This window comes from Lissotriton helveticus, chromosome 8, assembly GCF_964261635.1.
Source record: "Lissotriton helveticus chromosome 8, aLisHel1.1, whole genome shotgun sequence".
Classification (NCBI taxonomy): Eukaryota; Metazoa; Chordata; class Amphibia; order Caudata; family Salamandridae; genus Lissotriton; species Lissotriton helveticus.
This window is the reverse complement of record NC_136069.1, coordinates 315,547,223-315,564,735: the sequence shown is the minus strand read 5'-3', so window position 1 is coordinate 315,564,735 and position 17,513 is coordinate 315,547,223. Positions and strand designations below refer to the sequence as shown.

Here is a 17,513-nt window from a genome sequence, read left to right as displayed (position 1 = left end):
TCCACTTATCAACAGAAGAGCATGGCATTTAAACATCTGCCATCTTAGCTTACGTGCCACAACCCTCCCACCCTGAAAGGCAGGAGCTCAAGGTATCTCATAAAAATGGGAGTGAAATACCCTTAAATTAATTATCTGCATCAAGAATGATACTCTGGGCCATAGCTTTCCCAGTTAATAAAGTAACAAAAACAACTCCGACATACAAATACTAATATCCATTATCTGAAACTTCTGACAACCATCGGGTTACTATTTCCACTCCTTTCCTAGCCCTAAACATGTTCATACATGACACATAGAATGAGAAGGAAGAAGGACACATGGATTATGCTTCCATTGACTAGGAATTAATAACCTCCTACCCAAAAGTAAAATAACTTTTAGGATCTTAAAAGGGCTAACACATGAAAGTTTCAATTTACATGCACCCCAAAAATTAATAATCAACCAATATGCATTTCAATCTGGTAATCAGGTGTAAGTATTCTATCTATTCCTCTTTTGCTTAAACAAGATCCTTTGCCACATAATGATGGATCCTTTTAAGCTGCGTTACAATATCCTTCATTTATAACAAATGATATGATAGTAATACCGCAGGAATAGTGTGAAAAGCTGTCTGTACATGATAAATTAGTGGACTCTCTACCGAGGAGTGTTGTTAAAATAATGTGCTCAAATTCAGTCTCAGTCCATAAAGTTTTTTAATTATCTTAATGCCAGTCAGAAAAATATTTTCATAATACAGTTTTCCAAAATTTGAGGCAAACTAGGACCCTCATTTACTCACCAAAATTCAAGAAAATGAACTTCTTCTCAAAATGTGTATGCTAATTTTAACACAGAACCAAAGTTCTGTTATAATCCATGTTTGAGAAGATGTTTAATATAAGGAAAATAAGAACAGCAGTGAAAAACAATTGTAAGACTATGCTAAAATACTTTAAAAATAGGAAGCAGTATGATTAATACATCACTCAGCCCGCGCCTGGAGGTGCCTATTTCTTTGCCTGGAGCTCCTGCTTTGCGGGAGGCCCATTACACTAGTGTTGGTGGGGGCAGGACCAAAAGCTCCATGGACGCTTGCAGCAGCCGTCACCGCCACTCAGCCCAAGCCCGGAGGCGAGTATTTCTTTGCTAGGGGCTCCCGCTTCACGGGAGGCCCATTGCACTATTGTTGGTGGGGGCAGGGTCACAAGCCCCGGGGACGCTTGCAGCAGCCGCCGACGCCACTCAACGCACGCCCGGAGTGGCGTGTATTTCTTTGTCTGGGGCTCCCGCTTAGCGGTAGGCCAGTTGCACTAGTGTTTGTGGGGGCAGGACCACAAGCCCCAGGGATGCTTACGGCAGCCACCGCTGATGACGCCACTCAGCCCGCACCTGGAGGTGCGTTGTTTTTTGTCTGGGGCTCCCGCTTCACGGGACATGCTTGGGCTAAGACCGGGCCATCTGCACCCGGAAGAGCAACACCTTGTGGCTGGGCTACACCTTGTGGTTTTCTTCTTTACTTCATAAGGATCCAGCTAAAGAAAACAGCAAATGGGTAAGGGAAGGGGATCCCGCACTAAGCCCCAGTGTACAGCCATTCTGGACTATTACCTGGCAAGAGTGGTGAGGGAATTATCAAAAGAAACAGACATAGCTGAATGATGTTTGAGTTTGGGGGATGGAGGAGGTCTACCTGAGCTACCTAAACAGCTCACAGACAAACAGAACAACAATTGTGTATCTACTGCGACGTTGATAATCTCCCCCTTTGTAACTGACGTATCTGAAGCTGATTGGATAACTATTGGTGGGGCAGAACGATCAGAAGATAGTGTGTGTGCACCAGTGGTCAAAAGGAAATTTAAAAATAAACACCCAATAATAGCAAAGCCAAGCACAAGGGGTGCCAGGAAAAGGGAGCTACCTAAGGCCGCTGGCACTGAGGTGGACAAGGGTATGGACTATACCAACTAGGACCTGAATAACGATAACCTTAAACAAATAATAGATAAATATATTGCTCCTTTGTATGAGAAGATGCATAAGATAGAACTAATGGTGAATGTTTTAACCTCTAAAATAGATCCAACCTTGGGTGCTCGATGTACTAATATAGCCGAGAATGGATCTGAGGTCAGTTATGCTAGGGCTATAGTGGAAGAGGCTAAGTCCTTCCCAAACACCAATTCAAGAACTCTGGTACGGAGGGGAGAGGTTCATAATGCTCCAGGGTCAGCTCTAAAGCCTGCCCGGCTGACAAATAGGGATCCAATCCCGGTAGAAGGGGGCTTAGCCAATGAAACATGGAGTAATAGGAACGACAAGGACGGTTCTGGTTTCCACTCACACAAGAAGGATAACTTGCCTACACTAAACCTCCCTCCTGAATGTGGCCTATATGTAGTAGTAATGACTGGGGTCCCCGTGTTATCTTCTAAGGAATCGACTATGCAGCTATACAATAAAGTTTGCCATTGGTTTTGCAAAAATCCTTGTTTTAACGTAAGACTGCAAAAGGATATTATGTTTGCCAGAAGGGTAGGATGGGTGGGACCGGGAAGAAAACAGCGAAAAGAGGATTGTATTGTAGTCAATTGTTGAGATCCTTCACTGGCAAAGAGGTTAATCCTTAGTTCCCATTCTCAGCGGTTGACAGATGAGGGAATCAGCCTCAAACCCCTATGTTTTTTCAATGGTCGTTTGAGGCCGACAAACATTCACACCCAGACCTACCAGAGAAACACTGAGAATACTTTTTTAATTCCTACTGCCAACCGATATCTCCCACTGACAGGACTGGACAGAAATGATTGACTACATGGAAATCAGGCTCTCCAAAACTAAAGTAACAAGGGGGAATTGGCATTAACCAGAGCCTTAATAAATAAGAACAATAATCCTGAATCACTCGAAAATAGGCCCTCAACTTTGAAGTTTCTTTGTTGGAACGTTGCAGGAGCTGCCACAACAGTGACGGACCTGGAATGGCTAAACCTGGTTAATTCATATGACGTGATCTTACTTCAAGAAGCTTGGGTATGTGAACCCTTTTTTGTGGATGGATATGAATCATTCCACATCCCTGCAATAGGTGGGGGTGGACGGAAAGCACAAGGTGGCTTATTATCCTGATTCGCATAACAAACTCATTCAAAACCATAGTCATCCCCGTCAAGCACAGTGGGATTCAGGTGATATGGGTGGTGACAACTCAGATTTTTCTTTTTCTTTTCTAACTTTTACAACACAGTGGTAAACTTGGGGCTGCCAAATCTCTGCGTTATTCAAGGTACTGCACACTTTAAAAACTAGGGCCCTTCAATGGTTGCAGAGCTTTAACTTGGTATTAGGGAGAGATTTAAATGCCAAGATGGGCCAACTTAATTTAGATGAAAATCCTTTTGCAATATAGCCATTCAGCTGATGCGGATGATAGAGGCATGCGGTTGATAAGAGCCTTAGGTCTCACTGATCTCATAGGCTTAGGTTCGCTTGTAAAACATGACTTTAGTGGCAAGCCTACCTTTATAGGGTGGGGCAAGGAGACGACCATTGACTATATTTTTTAACAAGGTCAATGGGAGATTGGGTTAGATCAGGTGACGTCATATCCACCAGTAATAGTGATCACAACCCCATAGTATTTGAACTATCAATACCCTCGGGTGTAGCAAGAAACAGTAACCCAGGTTTAATTGGGTTGGAAACTGAAGATAAGGGATGCAGAATTAGGTAGCATATTACACAGACCCCCAAGTTATTAAAGTCCCTAGTACTTACTAATATGGACCTGCTTATGAACCCATTGCTTAAGATTGAATCTCCTTCAGATGAGGCCTTGGAAGCCTTTGAGAGCCTCACTAAATCCATTAAATAGATCATGAAGAGCCTCTCCGCCCCAGTGAAGCAAACGAAATCTGGGTAGAAAATTAGAGGCTACAGGAGATTCTTAACACTAGGCCAATAAGTAAACCTGATGTTATACAGGAAAGAACAAGGCACAACTTAGGAAGAAAAAACATAAGGAAGAATCATGGGATAGATTAATGACTTATATGCACAATAACCCTAATATTAAAAAAGGGGAGGGAACAAGAGGCTACGAGGCTGTGAGAGTAAGCTGGCCTCCAAGTGACATGTAACACACAACAAGAAACTACACTGGCTAGATGTCTGATTCTTAAAGAAGGTAGAGGTACACAATGCCAATTACCTTTGCGGTGTAGGGCATCTTAAAAAACATGTAAGGACTGTCCTCACACACCACCAGGTGTCATGCTTCATCATAGGCAGTTCTCGCTCTCTAAAAAACGCGTTTGATAAAGAGCGGGCCTTCCCCTAGAGACAGGGAGGCATTCTACAACTAAGTGGGGGCACGTGCTAGGAAAGTGAGTGAGTGATATTAAAAATCGATCCAAATGCTACATGAACATTTTAATTGAGTAGAATTTGCTTAATATTCAGTGTCGCCAACATGTTTCTGCCATCGTGGCAGGAGAATCCATGGCATTCATCAGGATGTGATAGCATGGGCTCCTATCTAGTCTCAAAGAGACTAAGATGAATCCACTTAAGTAGGTTGACCTTTATCAAACTCTACTCTGAGACTTCCCTAGACTAGAGGTAGGGATGTCCCATGGGAAGGGAGGATTTGAGGGGCCCCTATAGTCACACTTGCCTCAAGATGGATCCTTCGTGATACTCCTATGATCTGTCCCCATCGCTTCCCCAGATCGTAGGGGCATCATGAGGGACGCATCTTCAGGCAAGTGTGACTACAGGGGTCCCTCAAATCCTCCCTTCCCATGGGACATCCCTACCCCTAATCTGGGGGGTTTTAAGTCTCAGGGTAGAGTTTGATAAAGGTGCCCATGTGATGGAACTTCCCTACAAACTCTGGTCCATCTGGTATTATTATTCTGTCCAACGTAGTACTTCCAGCAAAAAAGATATTTGTCACCTATTTTAAAGTCTTTTGCACTTACAACTATTATTAGATCCAACTGTTATAATAGCCGCAGTGTCTTTCATAAAATGTGCCTTAAAAACGAATGGTGCTATGCATGTCTAACCCTTTTTTACCAAAGTATGATGCTCTTTATACATTGTAGTTTGTAAGGATAAAGTTAGATGTCATTTGTATCCTTTTTATGATTCTATATATATTTAAAGCTGTTTTTATGCTGAAAGCTGTATTGTCAAAGGTTTTTAGCTTGTACTTTTATGATTATTGATTAATAATCGCGCTCTCTCCCGGCCTCTTTGGAGCTTCCTCCTTGGCCTGATTCCGGTTGCTCCCTCCGGTGGGCCGGTTGGGGGGGAGCCTTCCCGGGCCCGCCATCCCGGCCCCTGGCGCTGCCACCTGCTGGATTTGGTAGTGCGGTGCATCCTTTGAGTCCTCCTTAAGCTTTCCGGGGCTGTGGATTTATACTCCGGGCGGCTCTTTGTTGTGGCCTCCCCCGGTGGGGATGCCAAGGCCGCCCAGAACCCACACCACACCATCACCTCCTGCCACACCGGACGTGAGTGCGGCGGCCTCCTCTCTGCCGCTGGGGCGGCTGCCCCTTGGTGGCATCTGGACCTCGTTTGTGGCCTCCAACTTCAGACTGCCGGTGAGTGGGGTCGGAGATCGGCCACCGTGTCGGGTGGCGGTCTGTGTGGTGCAATCAGCGCTCCCGCCCCCCCTTCATCCCCTGCTGTTATCACCCCTCACCCTCACGCCAGTCTTCTCCTCTGGGGGTGCCACCCTGTGTCTGCCGACCCGTGGGGTGAATTGGATCTGCCTGACCTCTCCTACCCACGCCGACTCGTTCCTGTGATAGAGTCCTCCATGCACCTTGGCTCCCCCTCGCTACCCCCATCTGCCCCGGACTATACTCCTAGATGTAGGGCAGATCCTGGCCTTGCGGGGGGTCGGGCACGGGGGCCTAGTCATCGGCCTCCACATACCAGCCCACATATGGCCGACCCTGGCTTCTACTGATGACCCGGTGCTAGTGGCCCGTTACCTATCCTTTCACCGCCTCCGCCGAGCATCACCAGACCAGGCGTATGGAGACCTCAACACAATTGGTTGGCCGACGGCGCCGTGAGGTGGAGTGTCGCCTTTCTGGGCCCTCTACCCGGCTTTCTGAAGCGGGGGAGGGAGTGGTGCCACCCTACAGTCGACTGTCGCATCGGAAGGGAGGGGTTGGCTGCCCTCTGATTCGTCATGATTACCTCCAGGGCCTGGTCTCGGTGCCCGGGCCTGAGTATCGACGGTCTGGGTGCTGGACTCTTCTCGCAGCTGGATCACTGTCCTGTCCTCCCCGCTTGATCAGCAGTGGGAACTCCCATCGTCAGTGGGGAGGGGTAGAGTCCACACTACGCAGACAACCGCACCACCAACCCAGACCAAGATGGTCCGCTACACCACCAGTGACCGGGACACTGAGGGGGGGTGGGGTCTGCTTCATTCGCTCCCGCTGGCGGGGACCTGTCCATCATCCTTCAGGCAATCGGAACCTCACAGTCCTCAGTGGAAAGCAAGATTGGTGAAGTGAGGGTGGACGTAGCCCTCATTCGTCAGGACCTCTGCAACGCCACGACCCGGATTTCTGAGGCAGAGTCACGCATCTCCACGGCAGTAGACGATATAGGCCAACTTAAGACCCAGGTGGCCCGGCTTCAAACTCAGGCCTCAGAACTTCACCGCAGTGCTGAAGATGCCGAAAATAGGTCACGAAGAAACAACCTGCGCCTTATAGGATTTCCTGAGGGGGCCGAGCAGGGTCGGGCGGACACATTCATGGAGACCAGGGTGAGATCCTGGATGCCCAAGGAGTCCCTCTCTCCTTGGTTCGCTGTAGATCGCACCCAACACTCCCTAGCCCCTAGACCTCCACCCGGGGCCCCTCCCCGGCCTATCATCATGAGGTTCTTCAATTTCCGTGACAGGGACGCTATCCTCAAGGCGGCATGGTTGCAGGGCCCATTGACTTTTCAAAACAACAAAATGAAGCTTTTCCCGGACTTTACAACGGAGCTGCAGGCCCAACGGCGCACCTACGACGACGTCAAACAGAAACTCCGTGGTCTGGGTCTCCGGTATGGTCTTCTCTTCCCGGCCCGCCTCAGAATAAAACCTTCTTCTTTGATATCCCCCAAGAGGCCTGGACCTGGCTCACGGGGGAACGCACCCTTAGTACTCGCCCTACCTCCCCCCACCCCGCCCGGGGCTGCCCAACACAACCCCAGCCACCCCCTCCCAAACCCCAGAGACGCCGCACTCGCTCAAGCATGAAGAATGATCGGCGAGGGGGGACCCATAATCTCTCTCCCTCTGCACCTCCTCGGATCTCTGGACCTCCTAGCCTGACTGGATCCCTGATTGACTTGGGCTGGGTCCCAGACCCTTCCGCAGCGGTGCGGCCCTCCGTGCCCGACTCCGACCTGTCCAAGAGCCCTGTGCTTCACAGATCTGTAGACAATGATGATGACTGACTTTTGAGACCCAGCGGACGGGGTCAGCAAATTGCTACTTGCAGCAGATAACCTTAATACATCCGTCTACATGGAGGGGTCCACCTTCGCCAAGACTATGCTTGATTATTCGTTTAGCTTAATACTCAGAACTGTTGTAATTGCTTCTTGGGGCCTTCCCTGCCACGTTCATGTTCTGCTAATCGTTCTAGCTTAGCACTCAGACTCCTTGTGCTGTTGTTTTAGGGTGTTTCCTTTTCAGGGCGACAGATGCTTAATTTTCAGAAGTGTAGTGTGGCTGGCGTTGGGGGGCGAGGGAGGGGGGTAGACCGTTGTCTCCCAATTGTTTGTTATTTTTGACCACCTACGGGCCGCTGTTTTTTGTTTTCCATGGTAGCCTTTTATGCACACGTCACCGGCGACGAAAGGAGACTTAACAGACCGCATGAACTTCACTCCTAGTCCCCGGTTGTGGGTTGTTACCTTCCCTGGGACCCAGGTCCGCTTGCACTGTTCCTTACACACATTACCCACTAGGATGATGTCCACCTTACATAGACCCCTCCACGTTCTGTTGTGGAATGTCAATGGCCTATTAGACCGCATAAAGCAAACCGATTTTCTTCGCAGCGCTCAGCGCCAGGCAAATGATATCCTTTTTCTACAGAAAACACACATTATAGGCACTCAATGCACCTTCCTCGCCCGCTATGGGTTCAACAGGGTCTGGCATTCTAGTTTCACACAGGGTTCCCGGGGGGTGGACATATTGCTACGAAAGGGTCTTCTCTTTACTTTGGCGCAGGCTGAGACGGACACGCAAGGCCGCTATGTGGCCCTGACTGGCAAGATCGAAGGGCATCCTTGTAATCTCTTGTGTGTATACATCCCTCCCGCCACAACGCCCTCAGCCCTTCGGCATCTCACACTCGTAGTTTCTGCCTTTTCTCAGGGTCTGTCGGTCATCGGAGGTGGCCTCAATGCTGTTCTGCAACCTTTCCACGACACGACAGGAGCTCCCTCGGCTTCCCGTCTTGCCTCTGCTAAGCGCCTTTCTGACTGGTCCTCCACCCTGGGTGTCTGCGATGCTTGGAGGGTGTGGAACCCACGTCAGGCACAGTATACTCATACTTCGGCAGCCCACCATACTCACTCTCGTATCGACCTGCTCCTGTTGCCAGCTGCCGACTATCAGTTGATGTCCGGGGCTACCATTTTGCCCGGAGGCATTTCAGACTACTCTCCTGTCTCCCTCCACCTCGGGAATTCCCCTGATGGCGTTCGTACGACATGGCGGATGAACGCTTCATTTCTGCAGGACGCAGACTTCATTGAATCCCTCGGGCAGGAACTGAGGCAATATTTTTTGATTAATATGGGATCGGTCTCTTCGCCCGGTACATTGTGGGAGGCCGGCAAGGCCACTCTATGAGGGGCGGCTAGAGGTTTGGTCCATGCGACGCGCACGGCGCAGACGGCCCGCCTTGTACAGCTGGAGGCCCATGCTGCACAGTTAGAGGCAGCCCAGGCTCATGCTGAAAGCGCTGACTCCGCCCGGCAGCTTGCAGTGCTCTATGAAGAGATCTGCCAGATCTCGCTGGAATCCGCGAAAATGCTATGGCGCTCGTCCGTGGCGCGCGTATATGGCTGGGGTGATAAAAATGGCAAATTGATACATAACCTAGTGTCCTACCCAAAAGCCAACCGAATCATTCCAGAGGTCCGCGATATGACCGGCACCCACCACGTCACTTCTCGGGCTATTGCCCAAGCCTTTGCAGGCCATTACGCTAACCTTTACGCAGCCCGACCTCCCGAAGCCTCCCTGGCTGCCCTGCTGTCGGAAACAGGGACCCAGCTGGCCCGCCTTTCCCAGACGGTCTCGGAGACTTTGGATCTCCCCCTCACCCTAGAAGAGATACACAGGGCCATTTCACTCCTGCACCAGACACAGGTCCGGATGGCTACCCCCAAGAATACTACGCGGCCTATCGTGACATATTGGTCCCATACTTGTTGGAACTTTTTAAACATGTGGTGGAGGTGGGGTCCTTTCCCCGAGAGACGGACGTGCCCGCTATTGTGGTTCTCCCAAAGACACAGCCAGCCTCCCTGGCATGTGCGGATTACAGCCCCATTTCCCTCATCAACACGAGGTGAAAATCTTTGTCACTGCTGTGGCTCAATGACTCCGGCCCCACCTGCGCGATTTGATCCACCCAGACCAATGCGGTTTCATACCTGCCCGGGGTACCCGGCACTGCATACGCCGCCTCCACCTCGCCCTTGCCCGCCGCCATCTCACCCTGTATCTGGCCTTGCTTCTCATTGACTTTGAGAATGCATTTGATACGGTGGGCTGGGGTTAGTTATTTGGAGGACGTGCTGGAGATGATGGGCTTCGGCCTTCCGTTTCGCCGCCTTATCCGTGTCCCATACTCCAGTCCTAAGGCGAGGGTCTTAATTAATGGTGTGCTCTCGGAGACGTTCCCCATTCAGAGGGGCACTCGCCAGGGTTGTCCGCTCTTGCCGCTCTTATTCGCGTTAGCAATAGAGCCCCTGGCCTCTCTCATATGTCAGGATCCCCTCATCCGAGGATGGACCTGGCACCTTTTTAAGGTCGACAAGGTCGCCCTCTACGCCGACGATGTCCTCCTCTTCCTGGCGGACCCCGAGAGCTCCGGTCCACGGTGCTTGGACGCCCTCTCTGCCTTTGAACGGGACTCGTGCCTCCGGCTCACCCGACGAAGTCCACTCTGGTTCCCCTAAACCCGTCCCGTGCTTGCTTCGACTGGCAAACGACCATTACCCTTCGTAGGCAGTCATTCAAGTACTTGGGGATTTGGGTCGCCCAGCTCCCAGAGCTCGAATGGGTCCTGAATATCACACCCCTGGTTTCCAAGGCTAAGGCGGACCTCAGGAGATGGCAATCCCTCCCTCTTAACCCCCTTGGCAGAAGTGCCCTTTTTAAAATGATAGTTCTCCCCCGTTTTTTATACATCTTACAGAACATTACCTTCCACCTCCCGGGGAGCTGGTTTTGTGAGCTTGACAGTATCATCACCCGATTTCTATGGGGGGGGGAGGGGGCAGAAGACCAAGATTGTCCCTGGCACATTGCCGCGTACTTCCTTACGACGGGGAAATGGGGGTAACCAACCTGCACCTTTACTACTTAGACTCATTGTGATTCATGACTTGTTTGCGGGCGGCTGGTCCGACCCGGCGTATCAGGTAGAGCTCCGATCGTTGGACTTCCTGCAGCTCCAGGCCTACTTGTATGGGGCCCGCATACCGCAGGACCTCCCCCCCATCACCCGGACAGTTCTTTTGGCCTGGCGTACAGTCCTGCGCCACACGAAATGGGTCTGGAAACTTACCAGGGAGACGCCCTCGTGGTGTGGTGTTTGGCTGCGGGAGGCCTCGTCTCTCCGAGACTTCCGTCAATGGGACCAAATCGGGATCTTGCTTCTTGGGGACGTCTGGGTTGGGGACAACATCAGATCCTTTGCAGGCTTACAGCAACGCTATTCCCTCCACTCCTCCCAATTTTATAAATACATTCAGCTCAGGCATGCCCTTCGAGTGCATATTCCGTCTCCCACCTCCTTCCCTGAATTTAGTCTCCTCGAGGCGCAAGTGATGATGGGGAACCTGGGTAAGGTGGGGAGGTGTTGCGGATCTACAGTTCCCTCGCGAACAATGGCCCTGCATCACTAGACTTGTTACGTGCCCGATGGGAGGGTTGGCTGGGCCCCCTAGACAATGCGGATTGGAGAGACGCCCTCATGGCCCCCAAGACCCTGACAACCTCTTCCAAGTTGCGCCTAGTCCAACTCTACTACCTACACATGGCATACCTCACTCCTGCACGCCTTCACAACGCCCGCCTGCGGCCCTCCCCGACCTGTACGCGCTGCGATCACATCCCTGCGGACTTCTACCACATGATCTGGCAATGCCCTGTCCTTGCACCATTCTGGGCGGTAGTGGAATGGGAACTCAAACAGACCCTGGGGTGGACAGTTACCCATGACTCAATAAGTCTGGTCCTGGGTGTGTTTGATGGCCTCGATGGTTCACGGACCAATACGCGCTTCCTTGAACAGCGGTGGCAGTGGCGAAGCGAGATATAGTGGCACTCTGGTCTTAGGCCAAGCCCCCTACTGTGCGGAAATGGAGACGGGGTGGATTGGTGTGGAAGAGGAACCCCTTTTTGTGGCCCGGGTCGGCCCGAGCTTTTTGGCAAGATTTGGGGTAAATGGTTTAACCTATTGCCTTAGGGGGTGTGTGTTTCCTGTATATCAATAACAATATGCAAGTTTTCCTTTTTAACCTACCGAACGATTTACAAGACTCTGCCGTCTCTCTCATAGGTGTATCGTACTCCTATAGTGGGCTTGACTTCGCTGCCAATGTATTTTATGGTTTGTTATGTAAAATCAATAAACTTGATTATCCCAAAAAAAAAATCGAATAAAGAAATATTGACTGATTGACTAACACGCCAGGGTTTTCAGAAGAGACTTTTACAGTAGACAAGTCAAACAGGATTCATGTATCCCTCTATTTACTCATACATAACCACCAAAAACCTGTTAAGTGAAGTCAATCGATTTTTGTCTTTCCTGACTGCTGTCAAAGCACAAAGAACAGAATATCATTGTAGGTAGAGGAGTATTTTGCTGGTTGTGGTTAGCCATGTAGTAGACATTGAAACTGTGGATGCTGGCCACGTTGCTTCAGCAAAAATCTTCCCCTATTGAAATTCAGTGCTGCATCAGCCCCTGCTCGGTCATCGATCAAGTTTAAAACTCTCTGGGTGCTGACACAGGTGTAAGGTGGTAAACACAGATTACAACTGGAGAAAGGCAGATAGCAAAATGCATGATTTTGAGGTTGTCACTTCAGCATAAGAGATGCAATCAGTTTGCAGTAATTGACAGAGCAGTCATTTCCTATTTACAATTGTTCAGATTTAGCATAACTACTCCGACATTAATTCAGTATTGTCTACAGCTTTCAAGAACTCTGGTTTAGAGTCCTTCAAAGAAATATTATGTGTCCACACAAATTGGCTATCAGTAACATTTCGAGAAGTTCCCGGGTCTGCCAATGATTTTACCTTCTGTATGGATACATCAAACGTCAACTCTACTTCAAAATGAATGTTTCTGTCTGTTTTCATCGGAAGAAGCTGCACTGATATTGGGGCTAGTGGAGGAGCCCTTCTTAATGGTGAGCGCCATCATTCCTCACCAGTGACTTCGGAACTTTTTCGCCAATTGGTTATTTTTATCTAAAACATAGATGAATATTTTCCTTGTGTCATCACGTCTCCTCACTTTACTTCTAGAAATAAATTACTGGTGCTTTACTATGACTTGGTAAATGACAATGGATGCATTGGGAGGAAAAGCAAATCTTAAATACGTTGTACAACAAATAAAGAAAAAATATGACAGTCCTACCCAGCCTGTATATGGTCTGTGATTGCCCTGATTTAATAGTGTACACCACGCCTATCATTGTCATTGTTCAAAGTGCCCGAGCATAGACTGCCAACTGACAGTTTTTCTAGGTTATTTCAATGTCACTTGTGCCAAATGCAGTACTCATTAACATTTGGGGAATTTATAGACTACACATTTTGTGAAAAAAGATATGGTAAACAAAGTGTATCATTTCATAATTTCCCAGAATTGCCCTGTAAATTCTCAGGCCCATTGAGCAAACATTCACCCAGCTTTATGACTGGACAAATAAAAAGTTACAACAACCAACAATGATATAAATTCCTTCAAGGGGCTATTTAACATTTTTGATCTTTTGCACAGCAGTTCAAGGGATGATGTTTTCTGAGACTCCTATATGCCTCAATCACAGAGAAATTACAGCAACAAATTCATTTCCCTAGAATTGTGACATGCCCTACCCATATTTCTAAGATGTGATTTTAATACATTTCCTGTGTTTAATAACAAATCATATTGTTATAGTACAAACAGATTACCAATTACCAGTCCTAGTTTACAAAGGGGTAGGTAAAGCTTTGCTTTACTCAGAAGGAGCAGTGCACTCTTCTAAATCTGAATACATTTTGGTTTGTATAGGAGTGAGTTTTAAGTCTACCTTTTCCTCTCATTTCTATGCCTGAGGATACCAACTTGAGGATGGTTTGGATTCAGAAAATGTGCAAGTGCTTTGTAAAAGCCCCTATTCAAGTACATATTGTTTGCGAAATAGAAGACAGAAAAAGCTCTGGTTTAGCGTACCCTGGAAGGCCTGCATCCTTCTACCCACAGGACACCACCAGTGTTCAGACATATATGCCACTACATGAACCTTTGACTTTTAATCCTTCATCCCTTATTCCTTCTTTGGGTACCAAATGGTCTTATAATGTAGTCATGGGCCCATATCAGAGCAAACACTTGCAAAGCCAATAGGTGTGACTAACACACACAAACAACAAAAAGTGGCCAGGTCCCTTGTGGACAACCTGGGCTCAAATGTGCACAGCTGGGGGGTTAGATACAACAATATACAAGTTTATACTATGAATAACACAATGAAGCACATTTTTCAACATACAATTTACTGCTCATTGCATGATGTTTCACCCCTTTTCTGAGTTCACTTCATTTAACCGATCACTTCAGCTGATCATTAGAATTATGAAATGTACATAAAATTCTTGAAAAACAATAAAAAATCCCTAAGAAAATCCAGCCCAGTGCATTTCGGGACCTTCTGTCCCTTCGTCAGGGGCGAATCTGAAATGTATATAACAATGTAATCATTTAGATACACAGTAATGGAGCCATTGTCATCAATCATAGTGTTTTTCACTCACTTTATATTTGAAACCAATGATCATATACAGGATTTAAAATTGCTGCACATGCCAAAAGCCCAGCATCAATCAATCAATCAATCATAACACTTGTATAGCGCGCTACTCACCCGGAAGGGTCTCAAGGCGCTTGCTCGAACAGCCAGGTCTTGAGTTGTCTCCTGAAGGCGAGGTGGTCCTGGGTCAGCCGAAGGTGGATGGGGAAGGAGTTCCATGTCTTGGCCGCCAGGTAGGAGAAGGATCTGCCTCCGGCGGTGGCTCTTCGGATGCGTGGTACGGCGGCGAGGGCGAGGCTAGCGGATCGTAGCTGGCGGGTGCGCGTGTGGAAGGTCAGGCGGTCGTTGAGGTACTTGGGGCCCAGGTTGTGGAGAGACTTGTGTGCGTGGGTGAGGAGCCTGAACGTGATCCTCTTGTTGACGGGGAGCCAGTGCAGGTTCCTCAGGTGGCCGGAGATGTGGCTGCGTCGAGGGATGTCCAGGATGAGTCGGGCGGAGGCGTTCTGGATGCGTTGTAGTCTTTTCTGCAGCTTGGCTGTGGTTCCGGCGTAGAGGGTGTTTCCGTAGTCCAGCCGGCTGGTGACGAGGGCCTGGGTGACCGTCTTCCTGGTTTCGGTTGGGATCCATCGGAAGATCTTGCGGAGCATGCGGAGGGTGTGAAAGCATGAAGAGGAGACGGCGTTGACTTGTCTGGTCATCGAGAGGGAGGAGTCCAGGATGAAGCACAGGTTGCGTGCGTGGTCTGTCGGCTTGGGGACGGTGGCCAGGGCTGGGGGCCACCAGGAGTTGTCCCAGGCGGTGGGTGATGGCCCAAGGATGAGGACTTCTGTCTTGTCTGAGTTCAGTTTCAAGCGGCTGTTCTTCATCCACTCGGCGACGTCTTTCATCCCTTTGTGGAGGCTGGTTCTGGCGGTGTCGGGGTCTCTGGTGAGGGAGAGGATCAGATGGGTGTCGTCGGCATAGGAGATGATGTTGAGGTTGTGTTTGCGTGCGATGGCTGCGAGGGGTCTCATGTAGACGTTGAAGAGGATGGGGCTGAGTGATGATCCTTGCGGGACGCCGCAGATGACTTCGGTGGCCTCGGAACGAAACGGGGGGAGGCGGACTCTCTGTGTTCTTCCAACGAGGAACGAGATGATCCACTTCAATGCCTTCTCTTGGATGCCGGTGTTGCTGAGGCATTGGACTAGGGTGCGGTGGCAGACAGTGTCGAACGCAGCAGAGAGGTCCTGGAGGATGAGTGCCGCTGTTTCCCCATTGTCGAGAAGGGCTCGGATGTCGTCGGTGGCTGCGATGAGGGCGGTCTCGGTGCTGTGGTTGGCTCTGAAACCGGACTGCGAGGGGTCGAGGGATCCATTCGTCTCGAGGAAGGCGGCAAGCTGTCTGTTGGCGATCTTCTCGCTGACTTTGGCAGGAAAAGGGAGGAGCGAGATGGGGCGGAAGTTCTTGAGGTCGGTGGGGTCCGCTGTTGGTTTCTTCAGTAGGGCGCTGAGCTTGGCATGCTTCCAGCTCTCCGGGAAGGTGGCGGTGTCAAAGGAGGTGTTGATGACGTCTCAGAGTTGGGGTCCGATGGTGGATTCGGCCTTGTTGAAGACGTGGTGGGGCAGGGGTCAGTCGGAGATCCGGAGTGGATGGTGTTCATCGTGCGGGCTGTGTCTTCGGTGGTCACTGCGGTCCAGGTGCGGAGGATGGCGGTGGGGTGCGTTGGTTCGACGGTTGGGTGCGAGGATGGTGTGCCGAAGCTGTTGTGGATGTCGGCAATCTTACGGTGGAAGAACGAGGCGAGGGAGTCGCAGAGATCTTGTGAAGGGGTGATGTCGTTGTTGCCGGTGCTGGGGTTGGAGAACTCCTTGACGATGCTGAAGAGTTCCTTGCTGTCGTGGGCGTTGTTGTCCAGTCGATCCTTCAGAGATTTCTTCTTGGTGGTGCGGATGAGCTGGTGGTGCTTGCGGGTCGCGTGTTTGAGGGCGGTCATGTTGTCAGTGGTCCGGTCGAGGAGCCAGGCTTTCTCGAGGGTGCGGCAGGTCTTCTCGGAGTCCTTGAGTTCGTCGGTGAACCAGGGGGGCTTCTTGCTTCTGGGTTTGCTGGGAGGGTTCTTCAGTGGTGCGAGGTCGTCTGCGCAGGCGGTCAGTCACTGCGTGAAGTTGCGGGCTGCTTCGTTGGGGTCCGGTGTGCTGATGGGTGGGTTCTGGCTAAGGGAGGCGGTGAGCTGGTCGGCGGTGATCTTGCTCCAGCTTCTGTGAGGAACCTGTTGCGGGTGGTGGTTTTTCTGAAGCTGAAGTGGACGCAGCAGTGGTCGGTCCAGTGAAGTCCGGTGGAGTGGCTGAAGGCGATGTGCTTGCTGGATGAGAAGACGGGGTCGAGCGTGTGGCTGGTGTAGTGGGTGGGGGTGTTGACCAGCTGCTTGAGTCCGAGGTTGGCGAGGTTGTCCAGCAGGGTGACGGTGTTGTTGTCGTCGTTGTTCTCCAGGTGGAAGTTGAGGTCCCCTAGGAGGATGTATTCGGCAGAGGGGAGGGCGTGTGGGCTGATGAAGTCCGTGATGTCTTCGCTGAATTGTGCGCGTGGTCCCGGTGGTCTGTAGATGAGGGTGCCTCTGAGGGTCGTCTTTGGGTCGGTGTGAATCTGGAAGTGGAGGTGTTCGGCGGCGGTGTAGGTGTTCTCGGCGTCGGTCGTGATGCGGATGGTGTTCTTGTGGACGATGGCGATGCCTCCTCCGGTCTGGTTGATGCGGTCCTTCCTGATGATCTTGTATCCATCCGGGATGGCGATGGCGATGTCGGGGGCTGAGGAGGCGTTCATCCATGTTTCAGTGAGGAAGGCAACGTCTGGAGATGTTGTGTCGAGCAGGTTCCAGAGTTCGACGGCGTGTTTGTGGACGGAGCGGGTGTTGAGCAGGATGCACTTGAGGTAGTTGCTGGAGCTTGGCTTTGCGGGCGCGGTGCATGGTCGGAGGCAGGTGAACTTGCAGGTTGTGCAGGTGAAGGGCCCGTGGAAGCGCTTCGGGGCGGCCCGGCAGCAGGCGGGGTTCCGCCGGCATGGAGTGCGTTGAGGGTGGCGGCGTCGTAGGTCTGTCGGGTCGTCTTGCGTCGGTGGGGGCCAGGGGTCCTGGCGCTGGGCGCGGTCCAGCGCAGACAGGCTTACCTTTGGCGCACAATCGGCGCGCCCGCTGCGCGTACGCGCGGTCGCCATTTATGGCGAAGTGGGAGGGA

At 50.6% G+C, this 17,513-nt stretch overlaps 1 long non-coding RNA gene across 1 annotated transcript in view; it reads right to left on the bottom strand.

The window, feature by feature from the left end:
- The window catches only part of LOC144772644 (uncharacterized), a 177,977-nt gene that overhangs the window by 43,977 nt on the left and 116,487 nt on the right, over positions 1–17,513 (bottom strand). Inside the window, exon 3 of the long non-coding RNA XR_013599817.1 lies at positions 12,578–12,751. This is a non-coding gene — a long non-coding RNA (uncharacterized LOC144772644). The remainder of the gene's footprint in view (positions 1–12,577; positions 12,752–17,513) is intronic.